This window comes from Cydia strobilella, chromosome 14 (genome assembly GCF_947568885.1).
Source record: "Cydia strobilella chromosome 14, ilCydStro3.1, whole genome shotgun sequence".
Lineage (NCBI taxonomy): Eukaryota > Metazoa > Arthropoda > Insecta > Lepidoptera > Tortricidae > Cydia > Cydia strobilella.
Genome location: NC_086054.1, coordinates 2,642,617 through 2,652,539, shown reverse-complemented (window position 1 = coordinate 2,652,539; position 9,923 = coordinate 2,642,617). Strand labels below are relative to the sequence as shown.

Sequence of the window (9,923 nt, the reverse complement as noted above, 5' to 3'; positions counted from 1 at the left end):
CATGATTGGATGGGACACTTCAGCGGCAAGACTAAAGTCGCCAATGAGAACTATCAGGTCAAGGTAAGTTTCTCGTCTATTATTTGATACCTGTAGCACAGAATAAGTAATAGTATTATCATACAGAACGGCCACGCACCGCCCCGCCCCAACTCAAATTACCTCGCCCCGCGACAGCAGATTGACGACCTTTTGCCGACGCTCAGTACTGTTTTTAAGCAACTTACTCACACAATGACGCATGCCGCGAATACAAACGTGCCGTTCACACATAGAAACGCAATCCGCGCCGTGTCCAAGATCACCGTCTTCTGCATCTGACCCTTGATCCAACCACCTAGCGAGAGTCTCTCAAGGTGTTGGTCGAGACACTTCGCTATGAGACCGTTCTCTGAAACGACTATAGGGACAATGATCGTAGAATAAACATCCCACATGGCGGTTATCTCGTGAGCCAAGTCTAGGTACTTACTGGACTTGTCCTTCTTGGCTTTCACGATATTCTCATCATAGGGGATGGTGATGTCGACGAGCACGGCCCGGCGTTGCGATCGATCTATTATTTTATTTATTTAAAATTTAAATCAGGGAACAAGGCCCATATTAAAAATAACTTACAGACTAACATACATATCCGTATTATATAAACATAAAACTAAACGCTATTTATGCGACAAAACGGCGTGGCTCCGTTGAATCGGCTGCTCTTTGTGTCGGATTCGGCAGTTTGCCCCGGAACCTCCGAAACACGACACCCTTCACAATCATACAATGTCACAATGTCAGGCTTATTCATTATTGGCTACAACTACAATAGCCCTGTCAGTAATGATATATCGATCCCAATGGAGCGTGGCACGACCATTCTCGAGAACTGGCGCAGGTAAATACTTGTAGTACGTACGGTACTTCGCGGTCCACAAGGTTATCTATTTTGTGTTGCAGCCGACTTGCAGGGTGTCCATGAGATACGGTAATTGCTTATAATCAGGCGATTCGTCTGCTCCTTTGCCTCCTATGTCATTAGAAATGAAACATGATACTTAGTTCGCTGGCTCAGCGACCCGAAGTGGATCTTGGCCTCCGATACTAGATTTCGCCATTCGTTCCTGTCCTGTGCGATCCGACGCCATTCAGCCGCTTGGAAGTTACATAGGTCTTTCTGGACCTCATCGATCGATCGATGATCTATATCGATCGATCGATTATAAATGATAACCTCGTAAATTTATATGTTTTTACAGATCTAATCTATTTTAATCTGACTCCACAAGACAAGCATAGCCTAGTGTGACAGTCATAGGTTTAAGAAAAACTTGTACCTACAATTTTTGGCAAATAAACTGTTTATTTTTTATTTTCAGATAGTAGTAGGCCCGGGACACGGCATCTACGAGGCGTCGGTGACTTATAATATAAAGAAGGACAAGTTCACGATACACACGAGGGATATATCGAGGACTAATGCGTAAGTGGTATAATAATAATTAAACAATAATCAACCCTATTTTAGTACTAATAAGCTTCACTATGGCTATGAACTTGTGGTGGTATTAAGTGTTTTTTTTATATTATAGGACATTCTTACACAGATTGACTAAGTCCCACGGTAAGCCCAAGGAGGCTTGTGTTATGGGTACTCAGACAACGATATATATAATATATAAATACTTAAATACATAGAAAACACTCATGACTCAGGAACAAATATCTGTGCTCATTACACAAATAAATGCCCTTACCGGGATTTGAACCCAGGACCATCGGCTTCATAGGCAGGGTCACCCACTAGGCCAGACCGGTCGTTTAGTTTCGGTTGTCACCTGACGATATATAGTCCTCCTCATCGTTTTTGATGACGGCGACCCTAAATAAACATTATGGACGTTTTAATAGATTAGATTAGATTATATTGTCTTCGGTTACCGCGATAGTTACTCATGAAATAAAACTATGAAAACGGATTATATCGCGTATATTGAATTTATAATACATCCCGACGTTTCGAACTCTTTACAGCGTTCGTGGTCAACGGGTGACTGAGGAAAAATTACAAAATGCAAAAATACCCACATACTAAAATAATGAACAATCATAGACTACAAACTTTAAGGCTGGTTGTACATGCAAAATCGGTTCATAAGGCTAGTTATACACTATAATTATTTTTCAAGTAAAGATATATATATATACGCGATAAAAATAAACTATGCCGGCTCCAACCCTACACCACGGACCCGAGAAGATTTAATTCCCTCCTAAATTGTAGGAGGGTATCCCAATATGGGACCGGCAACAAACTCGGCGGGACACATCTTTTCAAAACATCAGAATGTCCAGCATCATCCAACACTACGGTCTCACAGTCTATGTCTCGCTTGCTCCTTTATCAGGTGGACTACAGGATCCCAAGCTGGTGGTAGAGAAAAGCCATCTTCCCTATTAAAGTTTGGATATTTCTTAATCTCAATGGCCTCGCGCAGCATTCTGGGTATGTAACGCTTCTCCTTGGCAAGAACCAGAGGCTTATCAAACTTGATTGAGTGATTGGCTTTATCCATGACATGCTCACAGACAGCAGACCTAGGTCAACGGTGCCTGACATCAGCTATGTGTTCCTTCACCCGAGTGGAAATGCTCCGTTTCGTCTGCCCGACATATGATAGGCCACACTCACAGTCCAGCCTGTACACTCCTGCAGTCTGTAGAGGGGTATTGCATTTTACAGGCCTCAGGAATTATCGGCAGTGAACGCATACTTCGCCGGGCGAGTGAGAGATTACTGTGCAAAACCATCCATAACAACCGTTACACGGCTTATAGACTTGAGCAACAGATTAAGGTAGGCACCGGTCAATTGCAGGAAGTGTTGACAAGCACCGATTTTAATGATGTTGTTGAACAAGGTAATAAACGTTACGCATTTACATTTGAACAATGCAAGAAACGACAAAGTGCCAAGTTTGACAAGTTAAAATCGAAAACGAGACGCAGCGATAACGGAGGGCTTCAGAATAATAGCGCTAACGGAACGTCGCTGTCAGTGTCAAATCGTTCGGTTGTCAATCTATCCAGTAAACAATTGTCGACGTCTGAGTTTTCAGTATTAGAAAAAGGTCTTAATTATGTTGTGGCTCCGCGAAAGATCCCTTTTGAGGACATTATTGTTAGTGTAGAAGACTGTCTGGTGAAAAATCAGGTAAAGAAGGAAGATTTGGAGGCTATACGGCAGGATGTTTCGTCATTATTACGGAAAGCCAAGCCTCCGAAAAGGAATTTGCCTAGAGATGAATTGGCCGCGTTGAAAACGTTACGCGATGATCCAGACCTTACTATTCTTCGAGCGGATAAGGGAAATGCGACGGTTGTACTTAATACTTCAGATTATAACCAGAAAATTAGGGAATTATTAGCGGATACTACAACCTACAAACATGTAAAGACGGACCCGACTATGAAAGTATTGAAAACCACTAAAGAACTAATTAGTGATTACTCGGACAGCCTTGATCTGAATGTTGCAAGTTTAGTTCCTGACTGCCCCGTGCCTCCAAAGTTGTATGGGTTGCCAAAAATACACAAACCTAGTGCCCCACTACGTCCCATAGTGAGCCAGATAGATGCTCCCACATATAAATTGGCTCAGTACCTCGCGGGAGCCCTCTCAGCATTACGTGGTAACACTAGCACGCATACAAAGGATTCTTACCATTTCATCGGTGAGATTAAAGACCTAACATTGACTGATGATGAGATCATGGTCAGTTTTGACGTCCAGTCGCTATTTACAAGCCTACCGGTACAAGACTGCATTGAAATTGTCAAGAAGAGGTTATGTGAGCAGAACATGTCAGAGGAATATGCTAAGCTGTTGGAACATTGCCTTACATCTGGCTACTTGCTATGGAATGGTGAATTCTACCTTCAAGTCGACGGCGTGGCCATGGGGTCTCCGGTGTCTCCAGTAGTCGCTGACATCTTTATGGAGGACTTCGAGGGGAGGGCACTCTCATTGGCTCCTGTGCGACCGAAGATATTTAAAAGATACGTAGATGACACTTTTACTATACTTCCAAAAAGTAGTGTTTCAACTTTCTTGGATCACCTAAATTCCATCCATAGCAAAATAAAATTTACTATGGAGTTGGAAAAAGACTGTTCTCTCCCCTTCTTAGATGTATTGGTAAAAAGAAATCCTGATAACACCCTAGGTCGCACTGTGTATAGGAAACCTACTCATACTGATAGGTACTTAAATGGCAAATCGCATCACCATCCCAGTCAACTTGTTACAGTAGGCAAATCTTTGTTTCAGAGAGCCCAGAGGATATGTGATGACCAGCATCTGGCCGCGGAGCTCCAGCATGCCAGGCGCGCGCTCCAGGCAAACGAGCTCAGGATACCGCGGGTCAACCAGAGGTCCCACATTAAGATCCCCACAGTTGAGCGCAGGCCTGCCATTCTGCCTTTTGTCAGGGGGGTCACGGACAGGATCAGCCACATCTTGAAGCGTGCTTCTATAAAAACATATTTCAAGCCAATGAAGAAGATGTCACAATTCCTGAGGCCTGTAAAATGCAATACCCCTCTACAGACTGCAGGAGTGTACAGGCTGGACTGTGAGTGTGGCCTATCATATGTCGGGCAGACGAAACGGAGCATTTCCACTCGGGTGAAGGAACACATAGCTGACGTCAGGCACCGTCGACCTAGGTCTGCTGTCTGTGAGCATGTCATGGATAAAGCCAATCACTCAATCAAGTTTGATAAGCCTCTGGTTCTTGCCAAGGAGAAGCGTTACATACCCAGAATGCTGCGCGAGGCCATTGAGATTAAGAAATATCCAAACTTTAATAGGGAAGATGGCTTTTCTCTACCACCAGCTTGGGATCCTGTAGTCCACCTGATAAAGGAGCAAGCGAGACATAGACTGTGAGACCGTAGTGTTGGATGATGCTGGACATTCTGATGTTTTGAAAAGATGTGTCCCGCCGAGTTTGTTGCCGGTCCCATATTGGGATACCCTCCTACAATTTAGGAGGGAATTAAATCTTCTCGGGTCCGTGGTGTAGGGTTGGAGCCGGCATAGTTTATTTTTATCGCGTATATATATATATCTTTACTTGAAAAATAATTATAGTGTATAACTAGCCTTATGAACCGATTTTGCATGTACAACCAGCCTTAAAGTTTGTAGTCTATGATTGTTCATTATTTTAGTATGTGGGTATTTTTGCATTTTGTAATTTTTCCTCAGTCACCCGTTGACCACGAACGCTGTAAAGAGTTCGAAACGTCGGGATGTATTATAAATTCAATATACGCGATATAATCCGTTTTCATAGTTTTAGATTAGATTAATTTATTTCTTATTGGGAATTACATGATATTTAACAATGTCACAATGTATCTAAATAACATGAACTCACAAAAAGATCGTCAAATTGAAAAAAAATAATAATTCAGTAAAATAATTAAAAGAATAACACAACTTCCGTGAGACACAGACATATTAAACATATTAATAACGGGTCACTCACGTATTTTAAGTCGAAAAACGCTCGACATGTTTCACTCCGTACCGAGGAGCAGGAGGAGGAGGTGGAGGAGGGTTTTTCGACTTAAAATACGTGAGTGACCCGTTATTAATATGTTTATTATGGACGTTGTCTAGCGTGAGCCCTAATGTGGCTAGCCAGGCCGAACTTGCTCTTGAATGAGTATTCAAGAGTTATTGCACGCGTGACAATAAAGTTGGCCCGCTGCGTTGAACGTGTACACGTAGGAGGGCTTACGGCCCGGCCACGACATCGCGCGGCGGCAGCAGCGGCGAGCGGCGGTCATAGGTGGGAACGAAAGGTCCGATCGCTGTCTCGCTCCAACCTATGGCCGCCGCTCGCCGCTGCCGCCGCCGTTTTAAAGTCAAGTCAAAGTCAATATAATCTTTATTCAAATAGGCCTAGCAACAAGCACTTTTATTTTCTCCCTTCTTTTACTTTTATTTCTCTTTCCGCAACTGGCGTTTTATGTCTAAGCTTGTGAGGCAGCTGTCTTCAAACATTTTGACACCGTTATGGATGGTAGAACGCCAAGATGAGCCTCTTCCAGCAAGCTCCTAACGCTCAGGGTCAGCAACAGTTACAGGAGCTTACTGATGTTGTCCTTGTCTAACAGTTACCAAACAGCACAGCAATTCACTTAGCAACAGTTACAGGAACTCACTGATGTTGTCCTTGTCTAACAGTTACAAAACAGCACAGCAACTCACTAAGCAACAGTTACAGGAACTTACTGATGTTGTCCTTGTCTAACAGTTACAGGAGCTTACTGATGTTGTCCTTGTCTAACAGTTACAAAACAGCACAGCAACTCACTCAGCAACAGTTACAGGAACTCACTGATGTTGTCCTTGTCTAACAGTTACAAAACAGCACAGCAACTCACTCAGCAACAGTTACAGGAACTTACTGATGTTGTCCTTGTCTAATAGTTACAGGAGCTTACTGATGTTGTCCTTGTCTAACAGTTACAAAACAGCACAGCAACTCACTCAGCAACAGTTACAGGAATTCACTGATGTTGTCCTTGTGTTACAGGAGCTTACTGATGTTGTCCTTGTCTAACAGTTACAAAACAGCACAGCAACTCACTCAGCAACAGTTACAGGAATTCACTGATGTTGTCCTTGTCTAACAGTTACAAAACAGCACAGCAACTCACTAAGCAACAGTTACAGGAACTTACTGATGTTGACCTTGTCTAACAGTTACAGGAGCTTACTGATGTTGTCCTTGTCTAACAGTTACAAAACAGCACAGCAACTCACTCAGCAACAGTTACAGGAACTCACTGATGTTGTCCTTGTCTAGTAGACCCAAACCAAACGGACGACCGGGGTCGTAAAACTTCTCATTCACGCTCGCATGGTCAAAAGTAGGGAGAGAGAGATAGAGATATGATCCCAGTCGTCCGTTTGGTTTGGGCCTACTATAACAGTTACAGGCGCTTACTGATGTTGTCCTTGTCCAACAGTTACAGGAGCGAACCGGACTGCATCAGCAAGGCGCATCCACACCTAAACCCGTACTGCTACTGCCGCTGACATCCGCCAGAGAAACATAGTACAGTCGCCATTAGATATATCGGAGCGGTCGAGGCGCTCACAAATATCTGTACACGCCTCTATGAGGGCTACCGTTTTTGTGCTCACCAGTTGGCGCCACTGTAGATGTAGGTCCAGAAAAACAGATCTCAAAATTCTATGCTTATTAGGGTTCCGTACCCAAAGGGTAAAAACGGGACCCTATTAATAAGACTCGTCTGTCCGTCTCTCTGTCACCAGGCTGTATCTCATCAACCGTGATAGCTAGCGTGACAGTTGAAATTTTCACAGATGATGTATTTCTGTTGCCGCCATAATAACAAATACTAATAAGTTTTTGGCAAAAATTTCATTTTTCGTACAAGCTTTTGCGGCTGACTTCTTTCCACAGACAACTATTACTCATCGAGACAATTCAAAAAACCCCAAACACAATTAGGTTGCGTTGTTTTATTACTGAGTTCCTATGACCACCTCCTGTCTCCATCATCAGATCAGCTCGATGGTACCATAATATTATTATTGCATTGTCACCCGACCTACATATGTATGCAAATTTTCAGCTTCATCGGAAACCGGGAAGTGAGTCAAATTTAACTTGCAAGATTTGACCCTTACAAACATGTTACATACATATTACATACATACTTACATAGGTACATTGCAAGTTAATAAAAAGCTTGTAAAAAGTACGGGACCCTCGGTGGGCGAGTCCGACTCGCACTTGTCCGGTTTTTTTATAAAATCAATACGTCCTAATACACAAAGGTATTTTAATGTCTAAATATGCCATCTATTCTTTTCAACCTGTTTAATTTTACATATACCTATATATTAGTTGGCCTTTTATTTAAACCACTAACATTTATTGAGCTATACGCGTATATATTGTTTATTAATCAAAGATGGACAGAGATTTACCACAATTATGAATAAGGAGTGAAAATTCCCGATAAAAAAAGCTTGAAACCCCCAAAACTTCTCTGCATTTGACATTTTGAAAGACCTCCATCTACACTAGCGCCCCTAGCGGCGAAATTAAATGCGGTAGCCCTCATTGTCAAGACATTAGATATTGTGAACACCTTGGCCGCTCCGATATATCTGAGGGCCTAGCGCGAACAACGTTCGACATATTTCTCCTCTCTCGCACTTGTAAATTCGTACGTAAGTGTGACAGAGAGGCAACACGTCGAACGTGGTTCGCGGTAGGCCCTCTGATGGCGACTGTACATAAAGTTTTTGTATTTTAGGATGAAATAACTCGTAAAACTCGTAATTCGTAATATATAAATATAATGACGAGGCGCTTTTCATATAGATTTTCGTCCATCGACCCGCCTGTTGCTATCTCTATTGCACTCGCATTATTATATTGCTAGCACGCTCGCATATTGACACTGACGACCGCTATCTTGGGCGGGACAGCTATATATATAATTATGCGCGTGCAATAGAGATAGCAACAGGCGGGTCAGTGTACAAATATCTATTTGGTAACGTCTCTACTTAGTAAAGCAAATGTTTATAGGTTATTGTAAACTGAAATATAATAATTAATAATAAATGATTGTTTACTTAAAATAGCTTTTATCCTTACTAATATTATAAATGCGAAAGTCTTTCTGTCTGTCTGTCTGTGTGTTACCTCTTCGCGCTTAAACCGCGGAACCGATTTAGATAAATTTGGCATAGCATAGAGTCCCGGAGAAGGACATAGTTCTTATCCAATCCTTATCTTAGAAATAATCCAAATTATCATTGAAATTGTACAAAAATTGTACAAGTTTAATGATAATTTGGATTATTTCCAAGTGAAAATGTCCACAATTTTTCCCTTTTAGGTTCTACGGAATGTATTTAAACAAAAAGTAGCCCGCTCTTACCTAATAATTACTTCCCTTTGAGCCGAAGAAGCAATTACCATATTAATAACTTGGTCTGGTTATTTAGTACTTAATTAAAGACTTAGGTTACATCCTATATAGATTATGATGTTACTGCCAATAATGCTAAAATAATTTTGGCACTTGGCACATGTATAGACATGTGCCAAGTGCCAAAATTATTTTAGCAATATTGCAAAGTGAACCTCCAACGACGTCTACGAAAGAATTGGAGGCTAAAAAACTAAAACAAAATCAAAAACAAAATATGCCAAATATAAAATGCCACCACCACTAGCAATAGGTAGATAACTTGTATTTTTCCTTGAAAGACGTGGGGCCCGTTTCTCGAAAGCTTGTAACTTGTAATACAAGTGGAAGTCCCTTTCTCACAAAAGCTGTCAAAAATTGACATTCTCTTGTATTACAAGTTACAAGATTTTGAGAAACGGGCCCCTGCTGTATATAGGTACATAAATATATATACCTAAATAATAACCATACAGCGGAAAAATATTTCCAATTATTTCACTTTGTGTTAGTTATTTGTTGACAAAATACCTTTAATTGGATATAAACATCTGTACTTATTTATTTCTGGTTCTATTACAGTATTCCTCAGAAATATTATCTTTCAACTTGTTGAAAGAAGAAGTCAGTAAATAAAGCACTACTAGTAGCAGGACGAGTAATTGTTTTGCTAAGAAAATCGTGAGGTCAAGCTTCGTTTCTAAAAATAAAAAGCAGATTATCTGCAAAAAATACCTACAAAAGTTTGGGTTGGATCACGCTTATCTAAGTAAAATACCTACTAACAAAAGTAATTATTCTCTAGTCTGTATTCTAACATCAAAAGCTTGTCTGATGCTGACATTGCAATTCAATGAATAATTATGTTACCGACGTCAAACAAAGTTTATACCTAACTAAAATGT

The 9,923-nt window shown here is 41.3% G+C and overlaps 1 long non-coding RNA gene across 1 annotated transcript; it reads left to right on the top strand.

The window, feature by feature from the left end:
- The first annotated feature begins 17 nt into the window (after positions 1-17).
- Positions 18-7,168, top strand: LOC134747337 (uncharacterized). The gene is made up of 3 exons (XR_010128316.1): positions 18-67; positions 1,369-1,468; positions 7,033-7,168. It is a non-coding gene; the product is annotated as an uncharacterized LOC134747337 (long non-coding RNA).
- Positions 7,169-9,923: the final 2,755 nt, after the last annotated feature.